The sequence below is a fragment of the Chenopodium album genome, chromosome 23 (genome assembly GCF_948465745.1).
Source record: "Chenopodium album chromosome 23, dcCheAlbu1.1, whole genome shotgun sequence".
NCBI classification, from domain to species: domain Eukaryota; kingdom Viridiplantae; phylum Streptophyta; class Magnoliopsida; order Caryophyllales; family Amaranthaceae; genus Chenopodium; species Chenopodium album.
This window is the reverse complement of record NC_137856.1, coordinates 22,855,192-22,876,883: the sequence shown is the minus strand read 5'-3', so window position 1 is coordinate 22,876,883 and position 21,692 is coordinate 22,855,192. Positions and strand designations below refer to the sequence as shown.

The following is a 21,692-nucleotide window of genomic DNA, read 5'->3' as shown; positions in this document are numbered from 1 at the left end:
TTGTAAAATATACTAAAAATATTCACTTAATTATATAATTGTGATTCGGTTACCAAAACAAAAAAAAAATTATATTTTTGATTCACCTACTTTCCATAAAATATTCTAATAGCTATTACTTTGCATATCATGTGAAGTATGTATTATTTATTAATTCTCATCTTTTAAATATGAAAATACTCCAGTCCTTCAAAAAAAAATATGACAAGACTTTCATATGTAGACATGTAGTATTTTATTCCTTCAAATCTTCAATATGTATTATATGCAATAATAATTTTGTAACAAAATAATTGACGCAGCGTAATTTTGATATAATTGATGCATTCAATATTATTATATAAATATTATCAAAAAATATCTGTTATTCTTGAATTCTCTATTCTTCTTCTTCTTCTTTTTCTTCTTCTTCTTCTTCTTCTTCTTCTTCTTCTTCTTCTTCTTATTATTATTATTATTATTATTATTATTATTATTATTATTATTATCAAAAAATAAACCTACAAAGTCAATCAATTTAAAAGAAATTGGTGGAGAGCCGAGATACAATCTGGGCCCCCACCCTCCAGCTATAGCAAAGTCGATCCTGCTGAAGATGTGAGCAGCTGCACGAGCACCAATATCCTGAGTCTTAGCGAACGCCTGTAATTGTTATTTGTTCATGCTTTTTATTGGGATTAAGTTGATTGTGATTAAAATCTTTACATGCTTGACATTCTTTGATCTTCTTGCAAAGTACAGGTTGTTAGTTGATTAAAGTTGAATCTTTGCTAACATGAAACAGAAGTTGACTTAGCTAGGTTCATTTATATCAATTGTTCCTTGATTGCACCTCCCAATATATGGTTCTAGTGTGGAAACATAGAGACTATGTTAAGAGAAGCCAATTATTATTATTATTATTATTATTATTATTATTATTATTATTATTATTATTGTTATTATTATTATTATTATTGTTATTATTATAATTATTGTTATTTTTGTTATTATTATTATTATTATTATTATTACTATTATTATTATTATTAATATCATCATTATTATTACTAATATCATTATTATTGTTATTAATTAAAATGTAATATTTCAACAACTTATTAATAGAAATATTTGTTTTTATAATTTATACATACGTTTTATTTTTATTTTATTTTATTTTTATGTATCAATTTTTATGAAAAAGAATTTTTTTTTTTATTTTTTTAAAGGCATAATAGGAAGCGGTTAAGGCATTAAACTGCTTCCCATTGCCTTCAAATGGGAAGCGGTTTGAACTGCTTTCCATTTAAAGGGGTAATGGGATCCCCCCTAATCCAAGCGGTTCAAATCCGCTTCTCATTAGGAGTTTTGAATTGCTTCCCATTTGCTTTTTTCTACTAGTCTTTATTGATAAGATTATCACAAAGTTTCATATGTGGTTGACCACACCATGTGGCCGGGGTACTTGGCCAGGGGTTATTCGGGCGGGTAGGAATTACTCAATCATCAGGAGATACTTTGTAAGGTTAATCTTATTTGATTATTTTTAAATATTTAGTTATTTAATTATGTTATTATGTACCAAAATCACAACAATCTATATTGACTATAAATGTTTTCCTATCTCAAATTGTATTAATTACATAGTAATTACTTATGTTACAATACAGTTTTTTACTTTTTTATACACACAACCTTAAATCTAATGATTTGAAGGAATAAATCGGGTTAATATTCCTATCCATAGTGTTTAATATAATGTAATATTTTGAAATACTTAAGTATTTAGTTACAAAATTGAAAAACGATACCAATCTATCATTAAAATTTTAAAATACTTATTTGTCTAATTAACTCTTTTATTATATTTTATGTTTCATATCATAATATATATTACTCCTTTCGATTTTAAATACTTGCTCCATTTCTCCATGCGCGGAATTTTAGGAGAAATTGGAGAAAGTAATAAAATATGGAAAACTACTAAAATTCGGTGATTTTGCGACCGATTTATTGCGACCGTCATTTAAATTGTCGCAATAAATATTAATTACGACAGTTTTTTAACTAGTCATAATTTTAATTAATTGCGACCGTTATTTATATTATTGCGGCCGTTATACCGGTCGTTCAAATTATGTAATTTTTTTTTGAAAAGCAATTACAACCGGTCTGACTTTCGTTGAACCGGTCGTTGAACTTTTTGAAATAAAAGAAAAAAAATTAAAAAAAAAAATCTTAGTCGTGCTTTCTTAAAGAAGGGGAAAGGGGAAAGAAGAAATAGAGAAGAAGGGGGAAGAGGGAGAACAACGAAGAGGGAGGTGACGGTCGCAGACTCCGTCGTTCTTCCCAACGACAGCTATCTCCGGCCGGCGACGCTACGCACAGGTATGTCAATTTATGTATTTTTTTTTTAATTTGTTAATTTTCGTTAGTTTCTACGAAAACCCTAACTTTGGGTCGCAAATCAACCCTCCACGCAGGACCACTGTCGCCGGACTCTCCTCCTGCCCGTCCTTCATCTGTTTTCCGACGGCGGTACTCAGGTAAGTCGCTACTTTTTTTTTTAATTTAGTTAATTTGGGTGAAAACCCATAATTTGGGTAAAAAATCAACCATTTCGCAGGCCTACTATCGCCCGTTCTCTCTTATATCCTAGCCTCCTCCGTTTTCCGTCAACTAATAGTGGCTGCAATTTTTTAATTTTTTTTAATTTACCTAATTTTGGCCAAAAACTCTAAATTTGGGTCAAAAATAAACCTAAATGATTTGTACTACTGTTTTTTTAATTTGCACTAAATTTCTTGAGAAATAGGTAGTCTAGTTTTGAATTCGGGTTTCAGTCAAAATGCGAGTGATCGGTGGTTATGGGGCATTTGTTTTCATTTAGATTTGTTTTGGAGTTCACTGTTGGTTTAATTTTTAGCTATTGGTTTTTGAACTTTCGCGATATAGTACTATATCTAAAGACATTGGTTACTTATCTGTTAAAGATTTGAAAGATTTGAAAGATGTGAGGTGTGTGAAAGGAGTTGTAGAAGACGGACAGGCTGTTGGCTTTGATGATCGAAGTAAAGATGAAACTTAAGGTCTGTAACTTCTCCTTGATGGTTGATATTGTAGGACTTCATGAACATATATGATTCTAGGGGCTAGTGTTTTGGGTTCAAAAGCGGGCTGAAATAGGCGGTTGTTGTAGCTGAATTGGGGGCCGATTGGAGGTGGTATGTGGCTGGTTTGGTGTGGATTTCAGGCTGTTACTGCACTTTGGAGGGGACAAAAGTTGGTAGTTTGGGTGGTTGTAAAGTGCTTTTTAAGGTTTGGGTAAAATGTATGTAGTATCCTGCATTTTCACAGGTAAAATGTATGTAGTGGGTAACAAAATAATGTAAGTATATTTGGATAGCTAGGAACTCTAGGATCATGTCTAGTTTGCTTTTTTACTATAGGTGATTGGGTGGTTATTTATGATTTTCATGCATGCCTATTACAATTAGAATACATTCAAGTACCTTGTTATTTTTGATAAGTTATATATTTAGGTCACTAAACCTAGGTAATTTGGTTGGTTTATTATTTTATTTTATTTTTAATTGTTTTTTTTATTTTTATTTTGTAATTCGTTATTTTGGCCGGACCCGCTAACCGTGGATAATAAATTAACCCCATTCGCAGCACCACCATCACCGGATTCCTCTTGTGCCAATCTCTCCTCCTTTGCACCTTGTCGCCACCGAGTAAGTCGTGTGTAGTTATATATTTTTTAAATTTTAAAGTTTTTCTAAATACCTTAACTAAAAGTGTAACACCACCGTATACCAGGACCACCTTTGTCGCCGCCTTTACTTTTCCAGTCAACTTTCCACTGTGTGTTTTCTTCCCTTTTTATTTAACTACTTCTTATACTTGTGCAAATTGATTCATGTTTATGTTATTTGTTTATGGAGTTGTGATCTATATTTTAAAAAATTACATCTTTATTAATTGCATTTTGATTTCAGTTTATTAGCATTGCTTTACTTCGTGAATGTAGTACTTGATTAAGCCGGTTTTCCTGAAGTGATTCTTAAATGGATTATTTCCATTATCAAGAGTTTTCTATTAATAGCTTGGTTCAGGTGGTCCTTCATTCACTAGTAGAAAAAACTAATTGGGAAGCGGTTCAAACCCCCCATTGGCAAGCGGTTTTGAACCGCTCCCTAATGGGGGGCTTGCCAATGACCATTTAAATGGCAAGCGGTTCAGAACCGCTTGCCTTTTGATGAGAATGGCAAGCGGTTTGGCGCCAAAACCGCTTGCCATTACACATGACATACTCTTATGTCAATTGTAATGGCAAGCGGTTTTGGCGCCAAACCGCTTGCCATTTTCTTCAAATGGGAAGCGGTTCTTTACCTGAACCGCTTGCCATTCTCTTTTTTTTTTTTTCCTAAATTATTATTAATTTGTAAATAATATAATTAGTGACCTGTTTTAATATAAATAGTCATGTCTTAATTATAATAGGGACCTGTCACAATAATATTAATATTATTAATAATAATAATAATATTATTATTATTATTAATATTAATATTATTAATAATAATAATATACAATATATTACATGAAATAAAAATTACATATATATATATATATATATCATATCAAAAGTAACATCATTGTGATATTGAATTAACAATAATATGTAAGTACAACAAAATGTGTAAAGATATATAACACCATCAATAGCTACGTACTAATCATAATGAATGTTGATATAAAAAAAACATATACACTAACTAAAATAATGTTCATCATACTAATAACTAATAAACTCAAGCTCACTAATTAAGTTGGTGTGTGTGCACCCACTCCGACAATACTAATAGATGCCGTCAAATGTCACGAAATAAGCCCACATGTCGCGAATTTCATCGATTTCTTTGCTTGTTAACGGGCCTTCCCTTTGAATCGCGCAAACCTTTAGGAAAAAAAAAACAAACATTATATATATAACAATTGACTATTATAAAAAAAATTAAAATAATTAGCTAGCTAAGACTAATTGATGCCATTTACAAATCACATCAAAAGAGCATTATGCCATTTACAAATCACATCAAAAGAGCATTACGCATTTTACCCATTGATGCCCCATTATAAGTCCTATATGACTTGTACTTTTCCCATTTTCTACATTTCATATCATATGCACTAATTCTCTATTAAAACAAGTCAATATTACCTAGTCTTAGGTGTCTAAGGCTTGAAATCACATCAAAAGAACATTTTACTAAGTTTTAGGACGTATTTTATACAAGATGCCCCAAAAAAGGCCTATATGACTTATACTTTGTCCATTTTCTACATTTTTTATCAAATGCACTAATTCTTTATCATAACATGTCAATATTACCTAGGATTTGGTGTCTAAGACTTGAAATCACATCAAAAGAACATTTTACTAAGTTTTAGGACACTTTTTATCCATGGATGCCCCAAATAAGGCCTATATGACTTCTACTTTGCCCATTTTCTACATTTTTTATCAAATGCACTAATTCTTTATCATAACATGTCAATATTACCTAGGATTTGGTGTCTAAGACTTGAAATCACATCAAAAGAACATTTTACTAAATTTTAGGACAAATTTTATCCATGGATGCCCCAAATAAGGCCTATATGACTTCTACTTTGCCCATTTTCTACATTTTTTGTCAAATGCAGTAATTCTTTAACATAACATGTCAATATTACCTAGGATTTGGTGTCTAAGACTTGAAATCAAATCAAAAAAACATTTTACTAAGTTTTAGGGCCTATTTTATCCAAGGATGCCCCAAATAAGGCCTATATGACTTCTACTTTGCCCATTTTCTACATTTTTTGTCAAATGCACTAATTCTTTATCATAACATGTCAATATTACCTAGGATTTGGTGTCTAAGACTTGAAATCACATCAAAAAAACATTTTACTAAGTTTTAGGGCCTATTTTATCCAAGGATGCCCCAAATAAGGCCTATTGTACTTCTACTTTGCCCATTTTCTACTATTCTAGTCAAATGCACTAATTCTCTATCAAAACAAGTCAATATTACCTAGTCTTAGGTGTCTAAGGCTTGAAATCACATCAAAAGAACATTTTACTAAGTTTTAGGATGCAATTTATACAAGATGCCCCAAAAAAGGCCTATATGACTTATACTTTGTCCATTTTCTACATTTTTTATCAAATGCACTAATTCTTTATCATAACATGTCAATATTACCTAGGATTTGGTGTCTAAGACTTGAAATCACATCAAAAGAACATTTTACTAAGTTTTAGGACACATTTTATACATGGATGCCCCAAATAAGGCCTATATGACTTCCACTTTGCCCATTTTCTACATTTCTTATAAAATGAATTAATTCTTTCTCATAACATGTCAATATTACCTAGTCTTAGGAGTTTAAGGCTTGAAATCCCATCAAAATGCATTTTACCAAGTTTTAGGACGAATTTCATCCAAAATGGCCCAAATATGACATATGTGACTACTACTTTGCCCAATTTCTTTATTTTTTATCAAATGGACTATTTCTTTCTCATAACATGTCACTATTACCTAGTCTTAGGTGTATAAGGTTTGAAATCACATCAAAATAACAATTTAGATGTATGACTAAGTTTTAGGACGCAATTTACCCAGAATGGCCCAAATATGAAATGTATGACTTCATTACCAAATTCACTATCAATTATGCAACAAGTTCAAAAAAATTTTCCACAATGGCCAAATTCACTTTCATTTACGCACCAAGTTCATAAAATACTACCACATTCCCCGGGCTACTACCAACGCTGCTACCATATGCTTGCTGCAGCTAGCTGGGCTGCTGCCGTGGCTGCTGCAGTGGCCTGGGCACCTGCCTGGGTTGCTGCAGCTGTCGTGGCTGCTGCCCTGGCTGCTGCTGCTGCTTCCAAGGCTACTGCCGTGGCTGTTGCAGTTGCCTTGGCTGTTGCCGTGGCTGCTGCAGCGGCCTGGGCACCTGCCTGGGCTGCTGCAGCAGCCTGGGCACCTGCCTGGGCTACTGCAGCTGTCGTGGCTGCTGCCCTGGCTGCTGCAGCTGCCTGGGCACCTGCCTGGGCTGCTTCAGCTGCTTCCAAGGCTACTGCCGTGGCTGCTGCAGCTGCCTTGGCTGTTGCCGTGGCTGCGGCAGCGGCCTGGGCACCTGTCTGGGCTGCTGCAGCTGCCTTGGCTGCTGCCGTGGCTGCTGCAGCTGCCTTGGCTGTTGCCGTGGCTGCTGCAGCGGCCTGGGCACCTGCCTGGGCTGCTGCCGTGGCTGCTGCAGGTGCCTGGGCTGCTGCCGTGGCTGCTGCAGCTGCCTGGGCTGCTGCTGCTGCTACCGTGGCTGCAGCAGCTGCCTGGGCACCTGCCTGGGCTGCTGCTGCTACCGTGGCTGCTGCAGCTGCCATGGAAGCAATTATTGACTATGGCAAACAAAAAAAAAAAAAAAACCCATACCTCCTCAACGTGTTGAACTTCCGTGCAACAATTGACTATGGCAAACATAAACCTCATTACGTACAGGGCACAATCAACTCCGTTGTCTTGTTGCGCACACTTACATGACACAAATTAAAGGTATTCTAGTCATGCATAGCCATAATCGAAGCCAAGTTTACTAAACAAAGCACTGTTCAAAGCATTACCTTTGCATATTTCCACGTTGGACCGGCAACAGAACGACAATTTAGCTTCTTCATCACACTTTAGGAAAATAAGTTCAAAGTAAGAAACATAAATACTCAATAACTTAGGTGATCGAGGATATTCAACAACAGGAATCAATATTTACCCATTCAGTAGGCTCTGCACTAGCAACTTCCGTGGTGGCCAAGTACTAGCTGAATCAAAGTAGTAGATTGTGTTATTAGCAACACATACCACCATAAGGCTCCAATGATGACTGCATATATATTTTCACCAAATAACAATCCATCAGTGTTAGACGTCAACATATATACTTAACAAAGAACTAAAGTATGACATATTTAAACGTACTCCTCAAAGCATGGGGCTAATATGAACTTGTCTCCCGCATGCGTTGATTCTTTCAAACTCCGCGCAAGGTAATCTACCACCTCACGAGGGTTATGTAAGCATCTGGTTTCGGAGGTCTGCTCGGGGCATAACCACCCAACTGCAGCATGAGAATTGGGTTTACTAAGAATGAGCACCTGTAGTGACCTACATAAGAGTCATGTGGGAAAATTATTAGTATTTGCATTTTTTTCATTCAGAAATATCAAGAAAACAATATCATTAGGAATGGTAGCATTGCATTACCTCATGAACGCTTGAATAATGGAAATGTTAAGCTCTGAACCGGTGAGAAATTCCTTCACATCGACTCTTGAAATAAATGCGATCGCATCCTCATCATAGTGGAACAATGCCTTAGGTAAAAACACTTGAATTTGTTTGTCCATGGGTAATTCACTAACACGGTTGTGAAGAAAATAACAAGCTTTCGAGAACGACTTAAGGACATCGGCTTCTACGAGTGGAGTCGAAGGAGCTCTCGAACTCTTATTCGACAAGTAATCACCCTTTGACCCTTGTCCTTGTTCCATGATCTTTGGAGGTTGGACATCCTTGGATTTTGGCTTCTCCACCTTCTTCCTTTTAGCGGGCTGATTTTCCTTTGTAACCTAGTAACATAAAAACACATGGACATATTAGAAGTTATTGTTTATGTAGACATGTTTTAATTAAAAACAAGTAGTGTATACTTACCACTCCTAACAACCTCACCCGATCACGTGGCCATTGCACAAAGCTACCTTTCGCATCAATCAGGTTAATGAAATCATATTCCTCTCTAGGCACCGGTAGTGGTAAGTCCTCAAACCCGACTACTATAGAATTGATCCCGACCGAGATATAGTGGGTACTAGTATTAGACTTGAAATGGACCTTGTCAAACGGTTGTGCGCTACCATACCCCACCAAAGGCAACTCTCCATCCTTGTTTTCCCCGGGGTGAAGAAGCTCACAAGGCGTCTCTTCCTACATAGTTGATAAGGACATTAGTTATGAACTAACCGACGAAAGTTTAATAGAACACATATGATTAGCTACTGAAGTTTACCTTAAGATCAGGGAAAGGTTCTGGTGTTGGATTTGCTTTCTTCATTAACTCTGCATGCGGAGGACTATGAATCTGCAATGGTAATAGTCGTTACACCAAGTTCTTAAAGAGACCAATTAAGTTCATATTTTAAATTTCTATTGTAATGAAATTACCTCGCTCTCAACAACTAAATCGTCCACGACGTGGTCTGGGTGAGTACTACATGAGTCCACCGGGGTAATCGAGGGTAACGGCAAGTTCGGCAAGTTCATGTGCTTCAAAATGGCATTGAATTGACTTTGCATTTGTTCTTGCATCTCCGCGCGTATCTCCGCCTTAAGTGATTCCTTTTCCTTGTCATCCAAATGATATGGTGAATTAACACTTGATCTACTTCTTCCCGATCTAGTGTATTCTGAACCCATCACCTTTTCCCACCCTAATTGTTTCCCTCCTGAACCAATAACTCGCCCAGGGTGGTATGGTTTTCCCAAAGCCAAGGTAAAAGGATCATTCTCGATGCTTGGAGTGAGCTTGCCTTCAATTACTTCCGATGTATGATCAAGCTGTAACAAAACAAGAAGTTACAAATTCCAAGTAAGAAGTAGTTTATATGAAAATATTTAATAATAAGGGTGTAATAATAGCAAAAGTAGCTTAGGTTGCTTACAAGTGCATCAGCTACTGCTTTTGTATCCGGATGCATGACATACTTGCCTGTGTTCTTGTCAATCCCATGCATAGCACACCACCAGTCAATTGCACGACATACCAAAGTGGAGACCGTGGAAGAAAGTGTTTTATCAGATTTTGAAAATTTGTCTATGGGGTATAGACCCTCTTTGATCCACTTTGGTCTAGATTCCGCAAATGTCTTACAACCCATATGATGGCTATACAATTTCTTCTGAGCATTGGTTCTAGCTTTTTCACTTTTTTCCTACGACATATCAAGAAATGTTAGCTTCCATATTTGTAGTAAACCAAAATCACATCAAAAAACTACTCAAACAGATATATATATTCCAACCAAAAAAAAAACAGATATATATATAAACAAAACATACAAGTGCAGCCGCGGTAACTGATTTCGCCACAAACTTGTTCCAGTCATCCGGAAGTATTTGTGGATATAGCTCCCACGGTTTGATATCGGGTTTCTCCTCTCCTTCAGTAGCTTGTTTATTTTTCTTCGGTCTTTTCCTTTTTTTCTTATGGATCCATCTAGTTCTCAAGTAACTTTTGAAATTTTTGAATCTCTCTTGTACAAAAGCTTCAAATGATTTTCTCTTGGCTGGCTCATCAGGAATGTTAAACACACTCTGTAAGAATGACAACTGTCACGTTAATAGTTTTTTAGTAAAAACTAAAAAAAAAGCAAAAAAAAAAGGAGAAGCAGGCCCAGGCAACTGCCGCAGCCCAGGCAACTGCCCAGGCAGCAGCAGCAGCCCAGGCAACTGCCAAGGCAGCAACAGCAGCCCTGGCAGGCCCAGGCAGCTGCAGCATGCCCAGGCAGATGCCCAGGCAGCTGCAGCATGCCCAGGAAACTGCCCAGGCAGCTGCAGCAGGCCCAGGCCAGGCACCTGCCCAGGCAGCTGCAGCAGGCCTGGCAGCAGCCAGGCAGCTGCAGCAGCCCAGGCAGCAGCAGCAGCCCTGGCAGGCCCAGGCAGCTGCAGCATGCCCAGGCAGCTGCAGCAGGCCCAGGCCAGGCACCTGCCCAGGCAGCTGCAGCAGCCCTGGCAACTGCCCAGGCAGCTGCAGCAGGCCCAGGCAACTGCCCAGGCAGCTGCAGCAGGCCCAGGCAACTGCCCAGGCAGCTGCAGCAGGCTCAGGCAACTGCCCAGACAGCTGCAGCAGCCCTGGCAGGCCCAGGCAGCTGCAGCAGGCTCAGGCACAAGCCGAGGGGAATTGCGGGTGTTGCCCAAGTCTTGTACTACATGATTTGTAAGCCAAAATAAAAAAGAAAATTCAAAACACTTACCATTGTATCGTCCCAAGCCGTTTGAAGCAACCCGGGTGGTACCTCGGCCCAATCAAGTGTAATGGGTATTTTACGAGTTAGTATGCCAACGTGTTGGGAATATTTGTCGCGCCATTGGCCAGCAGGTTGACCGAACTCGTCATACTCAAGAACCATGGGTACCCCGGGTTTCTTAAAAGCTTTTGTTGCACCCCTAGCTTTTCTCTTCACCGGTTCCTTTACCCGCCCTCCACCACCGGTGGTTTTCACTTGACTTTGCATGTGACTTTGTCCTTGTGAATCACATACAAACTCGAAAACAGCATTATCATTAATAGGGGGGGCACATTCAGCTGATATCTCATACTCCACAAGCCTACGTTGCAACTCGTCATGAGCTTGGTCTTCCTCTTCACCTAAATCTGTCTCCTTATTAACATCATACTCCGGGTCATCAGAGTGAGAACTTCTACGGTCTTCATCATCCATATCCTCATCCAAATGAAGGTTCTCATCACTACCCATGATGTGTACACACCTACGATCACAAGCAAAGCAAATTGTTAGTCATAACTAAAAGTAATCAAAGGTGCTTCACCAAAATATCAAACACTTACCCAACTTCTTTGTTTTCACAACAAATTCACATGTTATCCTCTTTACAATTCATATTTAGTGTATATTACATGTATATAAGTTGAAAATGCTTAAAAGTCAAATATTTCATGCAAAAACAAGCCGCTAAGAACGAAAGATATTTGTTATATATAACATGTTCTAACTTTCCCAACTTCTTTCTTTTCATTCCACCTTTACATCTAATCCTTCTAACAATATATATTTGGTATACATAACATGTTTATAAGTTGAAAAAGCTTATAAGTCATTGATTTCATGCAAAAACAAGGTTTTAGGAGCGATATAAGCTCAAAATGACATAAATGAGGTTCTAATTTTTCGAACATCTTTATTTTCATGAATTTATAGTTCACATCTAATCAAGCTAGAGATTTGTATAATCATGCATCAATAAAAGTACCTCATTCGAGTATTCCCTCGTTGTGGTCTGATCGAATATAAGTAGTGTCATTGTCTACATCATTTGCTACATCAAGTCTAGGAGCAGTGAAAGGGGGTGAATCATCAAATGCATCATATTCTTCCTCGTCTTCAACATCTCCAACCCCTAAAATTCTTCTTTTGCCAGCAAGGACAATGGACCATTTAGGATCGGCTGGGTCAGTTACATAGAACACTTGCTTAGCTTGAGATGCAAGGATGAATGGTTCCAAACTATCCCGCAAGTGGCCAAGGTCTACAAGAGTGAAGTCGTCATGTCTGACGTTGCGCCTGTTATTATCGACCCATTTACACTTGAATAGACCTACCTTGAACTCACGGTAATCTAGTTCCCATATTTCCTGAATTCGTCCATAGTAGGATAATAGTGCCTCAACTGGTGATGTATCCTTTGCACTTGCAAATTCTGTTGATGAAGCCACAAGAGTGACACCACTGTTTTGAGTCGATGAGGATTTCTGATCCCGACGCTCAGTCCAGAATGTGTATCCATTTATGTCATATCCCTCAAATGAAAAAACATCTTCCTTTGGACCATAAGCTAGCCATTTTATTGTACTAGAGACACCCTCATCCAATTCCAATTGATGCATCACACGATCATGGAACCACTTCACAAACATCTTATTATGCAACTGCATTAGTGCCCTTTCCCCTTTAGATGGAAATTCGACACGCAAACTATCCATATGCTCTTCTAAATAAGGGTGAACCTCAACAACATGATGAAGCACAAATAGGTGAGCTTGCAAGAACTGATCTCGAGTAGGTGAGATCCGTTTCGACACGATTGTGCCATGACCATCAAGTCTCCCTTCATGTCGGGAAGTGGGAAGCCCAATAGGTTCGGCAACGGCAACATACTCTGCCACGAAATTACCAATCTCCTCAGCCACTATTCCTTGTACCATACTACCTTCCGGATGGGCTGGATTTCTGACTTTATCTTGCAATGTACCCATGTGTCTTTCAAAAGGATAGCACCACCTCATAAAGACTGGACCACACAACTTAATCTCTCGAACCAAATGAAGAATCAAATGCACCATTATGTCAAAAAGTGACGGTGGAAAATACATCTCAAATTTGCACATAGTTACAACAACATTCGCCTGGAGCGCATCAAGTGTAAAGGGATCAAGCACTTTGCTGCATATAGTATTGAAAAACGAACAAAGGCTTGTAATAACTTCTCTCACGTGCTTCGGTAAAATACCACGAATTGCAATCGGTAGGAATACTTGCATCATCATGTGACAATCATGGGATTTCATACTTGTCAACTTCAATTCTCCATTTAAGGACACAAATCTTTTCATGTTTGACGAGAACCCAGATGGAACTTTAATGTCATACAAACAAGCGCAAAACTTTCGTTTTTCTTCCTTTGACAATGTGTAGCAAGCTGGAGGTAAATAAACCTTTTTATTCTTGCCTTTTCCATCAACTTTCTTCTTTGAGCTACCCGTGGCCTTGTCCTTGCGCTTCCCCTTACGTTTTTGTCCACCATCTTCGCTTCCCTTTTCCTTTACCATTGCCTTCACTACCTTTGTGTTAACCCACAATTCCGGACGAACCCCCCAAGCTTGCAAATCTAATCGTGCACTCTTTCCATCCTTTGTTTTTCCAGAAATGTTCATAATTGTCCCAACAATTGCATCACAAACATTCTTCTCTATATGCATCACATCGAGACAATGTCTAACATCGTGTTCTTTCCAGTACTCAAGCTTCCAAAAGATTGATTCCTTTTTAAAAAGAGCATGTGGGTCTATTGGTTTCGTTGTTTTACCAAAAACACATGGTATACCCTTCACTCTAGCATAAACCTCTTTTCCACTCAATGCCCTAGGTGCAACCCCCTCTTCCACTTTCCCATTGAAGGCCTTTTTCTGCCTACGATATGGGTGATCGCGCCTAAGCATTCTTCGGGTCCTCACGTACACATCTTTGCCCCAGTTGTGAAGGTACACGCTTGGTGTGTCATCGATACATATGGGACATGCTTTCTTCCCTTTGTTCTTGTACCCGGACAAGTTGCCATATGCGGGAAAATCATTGATGGTCCACATAAGGGCAGCACGCAATATGAACATCTCGTTCTTATGGGCATCAAAAACGGAAACTCCTTCATCCCACATCTTTCTCAAATCATCAACAAGGGGCTCAAGGTAAACATCTATGTCGTTTCCAGGTTGCCTTGGCCCCGTTATCAAAAGTGAAAGCATTATGTACTTCCGTTTCATGCACAACCACGGAGGCAAGTTGTAGATCACTAAAAGTACCGGCCATGTGCTATGTTTGGTACTAAGAGTGCCAAATGGATTCATACCGTCCGTGCACAACCCAAGCCTTAAATTTCTAACTTCATCACCAAATTCCCTAAACTTCATATCCATGTTCTTCCATTGTGGAGAATCAGCCGGATGCTTCAACAAACCATTTTTCTTTCTCCCCTCTGCATGCCATCTCAAGTTCTTAGCATCTTTTGGTATTGAGAATAGACGCTTTAACCTTGGAATAATGGGAAGATACCACAACACCTTGGCAGGAGGTCCATTCATACCAACATTGCAGCTTGTCTGCTTGTAGCGCGACTCACCGCAACGTGGACACTCCTCCAATTCTTCATATTCGTTTCGATACAGAACACAATCATTAGGACATGCATGTATCTTCTTATATTCCAAACCAAATGGACACATGAGTTTCTTTGCATAATAGTAGGAATTAGGAAGTTCATTCCCATCAGGCAACATGTCACATAACGCGGTCAACAAAGAAGTAAAACTAGTGTCGCTCCAGTTATGCTTCGACTTAATATTAAAAAGTGTTAGCACGGCTGAGATTTTTGTGTATTTTTTGGACCCAGGATACAAAGGCTTTTTGGCAGCCTCTGATAATGAGTCAAATACATCAGATCGGTCACCAAATTCACCTTCAACATCACGCATCATCTCATCCAAGTGATCGTGACCAACATCTTCGATCTCATCCCCATCCTCATCCCCATCTCCATCATCATCACTCCCATATTCTTCTTCCACACGAATCTCGGCACTTTTACAATGCGTCTCATTCCCACCAACATTCTCTCTATACGATCCCTTTTCACCGTGCCAAACCCACACATGATATTGAGGCCTAAACCCATGACATTGTACATGAGCCATGATGGTATCAACACTATCGACCCTTGTGACATTATTACAATTGACACAAGGACAATAAAGGTAATTTTCACCCGTACTGAGCTGATACTGTGAAGCACTCTTGCAGAACTCTTGAAGCCCATTAAAGAATTCGAATGTATCACGTCTACCATACATCCAACCGCGATCCATTGTCGTTTTAAATTTCCTTTAAATATACCGACACATTTCAAATAATGTATAAATAATGTAACATGAATTATGTTAATCAAAGTACATATATCATATAATTCATCCATATCGCGTAAAAATGAATGCTCCCAAAAGGTCATTATCACTCCAACCTAACCCATCCTTGAACGTCTAATCTCACTAGTGAAGGTATGTCAACTTTTCAATTTTAAGGAAAATCCGGCAGCATTTCCCCCCAGTTCTCCAAGTACACAATGTAGGTAATTACTTACCTACATATGCACCCAGAGTACATGGTGAGAAAATGATAAGCCGAGATTTCCTTAAAATCGAAAAAGAGACATACATTCACTACCTAAGTGAGATTAAACGTCCAAGAACAGTCCCAACCGGGGACTATTCAAGACTTTCTCCTAATGAGAAAGACTCGAACGGGTATCTAGGCAAATGATGATGCAAGCATTCAATAATTTGCATTTATATGACATTCAATACAAGTTCATTCATTCATGTATTGCTAATTAAATTACCTAAAATCAAACTAAGGTTTACATTCCATTCATTCATTCATAGCAATCCATTCAAACATTATAATTTACTAACCAAATTTAACAAACTAATTAACATGTTAACTAGATGTGTTCACTAAATTTAAACAATTAAAGTAACAATTAACATACTTTATGGAAAAAAATCACAATTAATATAATAAAACAATTAAGATAAATGTGTTCACTAAATTTGAAACCCTAACTTTAAAGTTTGGAATAAACAAACAATTAATACATATTGAAGTAAAGTTTAGCAAGAGCTTACCCTAATTTGAGAGTGAGAGTTAATTAGAGGTAGTAGCTTCAATTAGGGCAGAGAGAGAGAGGTGTGGTGGTGGGGCGAAAAATCAGAACGCACACCACCAGGCACCAGCCACTGCACCCACGAAATGATGACACCCACACCCACGAAAACACCAGCAACCACCAGCAACAGTACACCTCCCCACGAGCGCAGCAACCCACACGAACGCAGCAACCCTCAGCTCGCACAGTCCATTCGCAGCTACTTACATACAAACCCGCGAAAATAAATAAAAAAAAAAAAGATAAGGGAGTGAAAGGAGTGGTGGCGGCGGCGGCGTGGTGGTGGAGGACTATGGCTTAGAAAGAAAGGGGAGTGAAAGAGAGGAGAGAACATCTACTGTGAAAGAGGGGAGTGAAAGAAAGGAGACGAAAGAGGGGGGGAAGCTAAGTGAAATTTGGCAGAAAATTTCGACTAAGGAAAGCAGCAAGTCTCCCGCAATTTTTTTTTTTGAATTGGCAAGCGGTTCGAGGTTGAACCGCTTACCATTATAACAAATGGGAAGCGGTTCAACCCCAAACCGCTTGCCAATACTTGTAATGGGAAGCGGTTCAGGCCAAAACCGCTTGCCATTCTAAACAAGTTTTTTTTTTTTTTAAAAAAAATGGGTCTATCGAAGCGGATTTGAAAAACCGCTTCGAAATTGGGGCTTCCCAATTTGTTTTTTCTACTAGTGATTTCAGCTTCATAGGGAAGATGACTCGGACATGAGTGGTGGTGGAGTTGGTCAACAGACTCCAGTGTCGTAGTTTATTTGTTCATATAGCTCTTAGTTTAGTATTGTTCATATAGGCGTTAGCTTTTTTTGGGGGATATAGACCTTAGCCTTTTTTGGGGAACATAGGCCTTAACTTAGTATTATATAGTTCATATTGGCCTTATCTATTTTTGAAAGAACATAGGCCATTACTTAATTACTATAATTCATATAGGCCTAACTTAGTTTTTAATTTAGCTTATAAAACTATTACTAACTAATTACTATTATTATTAACTTGAGCATTGCTATTGTAAGTATTGTTCAAAGTTGGACTTATTAATATGAATTATGCGTTTTAGATTTAATTTTTATTATTTTTAAATTTAAGAAATATGGAAACAAGTTATAGGTTCAGGTTAGGATGGCATCGTAAAAGAAAATGGTAATAAAATCATAATTTCTCATGTTGCATGATATTTGTGACCGTTCTATTTTCAATTTTGCGACTGCAACAATGGTTGCAATAACAACAAAACAACGATTGTCACTTCCTGTAGCAAATTCTAAACAAATTGCGACCGTTCTTACCTGTTGTAGATTTCCAACAATTGCGACCGTCCTGACCTATCGCAGATTTCCAAAATTTGCAACTGTTTTGACCTGTCGCAGATTTCCAGTAATTGCGACCGTTCTGACACTGTCGCAGATTTCCAACAATTGCGACCGTTATCACCTGTCGCAATATTTAGCATATTGCGACCGTTACAGCCTGTCGCAATGGTTGAATATTGCGACCGTTACGGCAGTCGTAAATGGAAAATGACGACAGCTAACAAAACAGTCGTTGAAAATACAAAAAACAGTTGCAATAATATTTGCGACCGCCAAATGGTCACAAATTTTATTTTTTGCGATCAAAAGAGACTGGTGTGTTGCGACCGTTTTTCCACTTATTTACAACCGTTTGTGGTGGTCGCAAATCTTTTTTTTAAGTAGTGGAAGTAGTGGGGTAGTTGAGGAAATAAAAAATTATAAAAAGCAAAAGTAGTGAAAGAATTGGAGGAGAAAGATTATTATGTTGTTAACTACAAGAAAATAACCTTTTCGTAGCAATTATTTTAACCTTTAGTATTGATTGTAATTGCAACAAAAAGTTTTTTCAACGAATGGTAATTCGATACAATATCCCCCGTTGCCTTAGCCTTTAGTAGTGGTTTTCAATATTGCTGGGGTTGGCCTCAATAATCGATACGAAAAACTACATCCAATCGTGGTGATTATTGTAGCGATTACAATCGCTATAAATGTTGAACTCATTTTCTTATAAAAAAAATTAAAAATAACATGCATATGATCTTTACAAGATTCGAACATGCAACCTCAAACTCTTATATTAAATGTTTCACCAATAAGTTATGACATATTTTATGTATTTATTGTCAAACAATATTTATATATCTAGTGTAGAAAATGCTTTTCGTATCGATTTTTGGGATTAAGTGGCGATTGTAAATGATACGATTTCTCAAAATTATATAAATGTGTAAAAATAGTGTGGATATGTATCACTATGTTTTCCGTATCGATTTTATATGGGAAAACCATGACGATTGTAAAATGATACGACTTCCTTAATTATTTCACAAACATACTTGCATATTGTAGCTAATGTACAATCGATACAAAATAATCGCTACGAAAAGCCATTTTTCTTGTAAATATTGGATCCACTAAGTATAAGAAATGAATTAAATATTGTAAAAGCTTTCCCAAAAAAGAAAATGGAGCAAATATTTAAAAACGGCCGGAAAAAGAAAGTGGAGCAAGTATTTAAAAACGGAGAGAGTAATAAATATTATGATTATATTATGTCTACATATAGCATATAAAATATTCTATTTATATTTGCTAAAATTTTAATGTTGAATTTTGAATAATACTTGTAATTTTACCGTGCATGACACGGATCTAATCTATCTAATTTAAGAAATATTTGAAACATGGCCATTAACGGATAAATATTAAATTTGACAAATGTAACCCTCTTTTAGAAACGGAATGAGTGTTTTAAAAAAATAATCTAACACGGGGTATAAAGGTTAGCATGACAGAAGCAAGCAGGCAACCCTTATTTGACCTTAACAAAAGAAGAGAGACAGAAGAGACAGGTGAGGCACATGACATGTGAGAACTTGGAATTCCAAGCTCCTGTTAATTTCAGTGACTCTATTCCTTTGAGTTGACACCCACGCTCACCCCACCATTTAGGTGCCCCTTATCTCCGGCACAACCAAACCTTCATCTTAGCTTTGTCAAACTTATACTACCTCCGGTCCAATTTACTTGCAACAAAGGGGTATTATTTGTGAGACATAAAATATTCCTTTGTTGCGAGTAAATTGGACCAGAGGTAGTAAATAAAATTTAAAGTTATGCAATTTTTGTCCCTAATCAATCAACTTAAGATCGAATCGATACGTCATTTGATGGATCGAAATCTACCACGACCAAGTATATGTGTTACTAGTAGCCTTTGTATTACCTTAAATACTTATGTCGGACACCTAAACACACACTAGTACACTACTACTCGAGTCTAACTAAAATGAAATGAAAATTAATACAACATCCAATTGTATGTCATCACATAGTTTAACTTATTTATTACTGTATGAAATGAAAGTAAACTTTGTTTCTTACACTAGATTGATGGTACAATTTGTAAATATAGAACATATGATACCATATATCATACACATTAATTAAATAGATAATAATCCTAGTGTAAAAGTAGTACAGTACTCGTAGAAAAGAAACAAGAGGATTCTGATAGCTCTCATTAATTACACTGCTGATTTTGTTTCATCATCAAATTTTGCGTACACAGTACCTACAATAAATTCAACCTTCTTTCCTTACTAATTAATTGTACTACTCCGTATCATATCCTAAGGCATGTACAACTTATTCCCACACTTACAACGCCAAGCTTCGGGGTAGTACTCCAATGGCACGCTCACTCGGGGTTGAATCGGAACGTGCACTGCCTTACATGGCGCGCAACTCCCGCACTTGGATCGACAGCTCGGCGGCCACGATCCTGGCCCTAATAGCTTCCTCCGCTCCAACTCTGTCTCCGCGGGTGCAGTTACGAAGAGGAATGATACAGCTACAAGAAGAGCTAATAAGGCTGTGGCGGCCAGTGTCCGCCGCAGCATTATTGATGAGGCTCGGGTTATGTAGGTGCAGGGAACTGCGAGCTATAGATAGTCAGTCCCCCTAGATAAAAAAATGATAGATCCGTCACTGAGTATAATAGATTGAATATATAAATGTTAGAGGTTGAATAGGTGAGTTTTTTTTTTTTGTTGCTGTTGTTTTGGGTGTTAACTTGTTGAGAGGAAGGGAAGAAAAAGATGAGAATGAAAGAGTGAGTGAATGAGTGAGTGGGGGAAGAAATATTTGGAGATTTGGTGGGAGTGGTATTATTGCGATTTGGATTGAGAGTCCAAGTCAAAGACTACGACAGAAGCTTTTCGAGAGAGAGGACCCTGGTTATTGTTTTTTTCTTCTACTACTAGTAAATTATTTGTAAAATATTTTTGGAGAATAAATAAAAGTATAAAGAGTTGGGACCCATTGTTTGATTATATTGAATGCAATATAGTGTTGAATTTTTGAAGTTAATTACGGGAATGACATTGCTTTTTATGTTTGAGAAATGATTGGCACTTGTATGAATCAAATTATGTCCTCATGTTTTACTTCCCCATCCTTGTAAAGTAGAGAGGTATATATTAGTCATGAAATTGTATTTGTGTTTAGATATTACACACACATGCCTTAAGGGAAACAAAACAATTTAGATAAATCTCACTAGATCTTACTTCTTACATGACGGGTAATTCGTTTACTTATCATATACCCATGAAACTTTCCAAATTCACCGTATACCCCCCATGTTTAACAACAATATCCCAGATGCCCAAATGGCGTAATCTTCGTTAGTCATTATCCATTAAATGTAACACGTGGCATCCTCTGATTGATTGTGTTTTAAATTCTATTTATATTATTATTAATAAATTTATTAAAATTAATGATTCTAAAAAAATAGAAACCAACCAAACCCCAACCACCTCCCCACTAAAGACGAAATTGGGTCAGGCTGGGCCGAAACCCGACAAGGTATGGCACAATAAAGGCACGAAAAAAACCCGGTACGGTACCGTGCATGTGGGCCTTGGGCGCCTTTATTTGGAATAAACACAATAATAAGGAACGACAAAGCATGCTAAACTCAATGCAATTTTGCTTAGGCACGCAAGCTCGATACAATGACACGTGTGCTTGGACCGTGCACGGGAAAACCTATTGAAATGTTCGACCTGACCCGGTACGACACGAAACTCGTGGGCCGAGCCATGGGCGGGCCTAACTAACCCTAAAGTACGTGGGCTTGGCACGAGACACAAGTTGTTACGACCAGAGCCATCTTTACTCCCCACCACCACCAGCCATCCCTCCCTCCCTCTGCCAGCGACCAAACCCACTCCCCTCGCGCTCTCGCCGGCGCTGGCGACCCTACCCCTTCCCTTTCCCCATTCCCGCAGCGGCCCTTGACACCACCGGTCTCACTAACCCAAAAAATCGAAAACCT

General features: G+C 37.9%; 1 long non-coding RNA gene across 1 annotated transcript; it reads left to right on the top strand.

The window, feature by feature from the left end:
- Window positions 1-2,232: 2,232 nt before the first annotated feature.
- Window positions 2,233-20,713, top strand: LOC145608698 (uncharacterized). The gene is made up of 5 exons (XR_014105867.1): window positions 2,233-2,370; window positions 2,466-2,528; window positions 3,658-3,719; window positions 3,805-3,849; window positions 19,986-20,713. It is a non-coding gene; the product is annotated as an uncharacterized LOC145608698 (long non-coding RNA).
- Window positions 20,714-21,692: the final 979 nt, after the last annotated feature.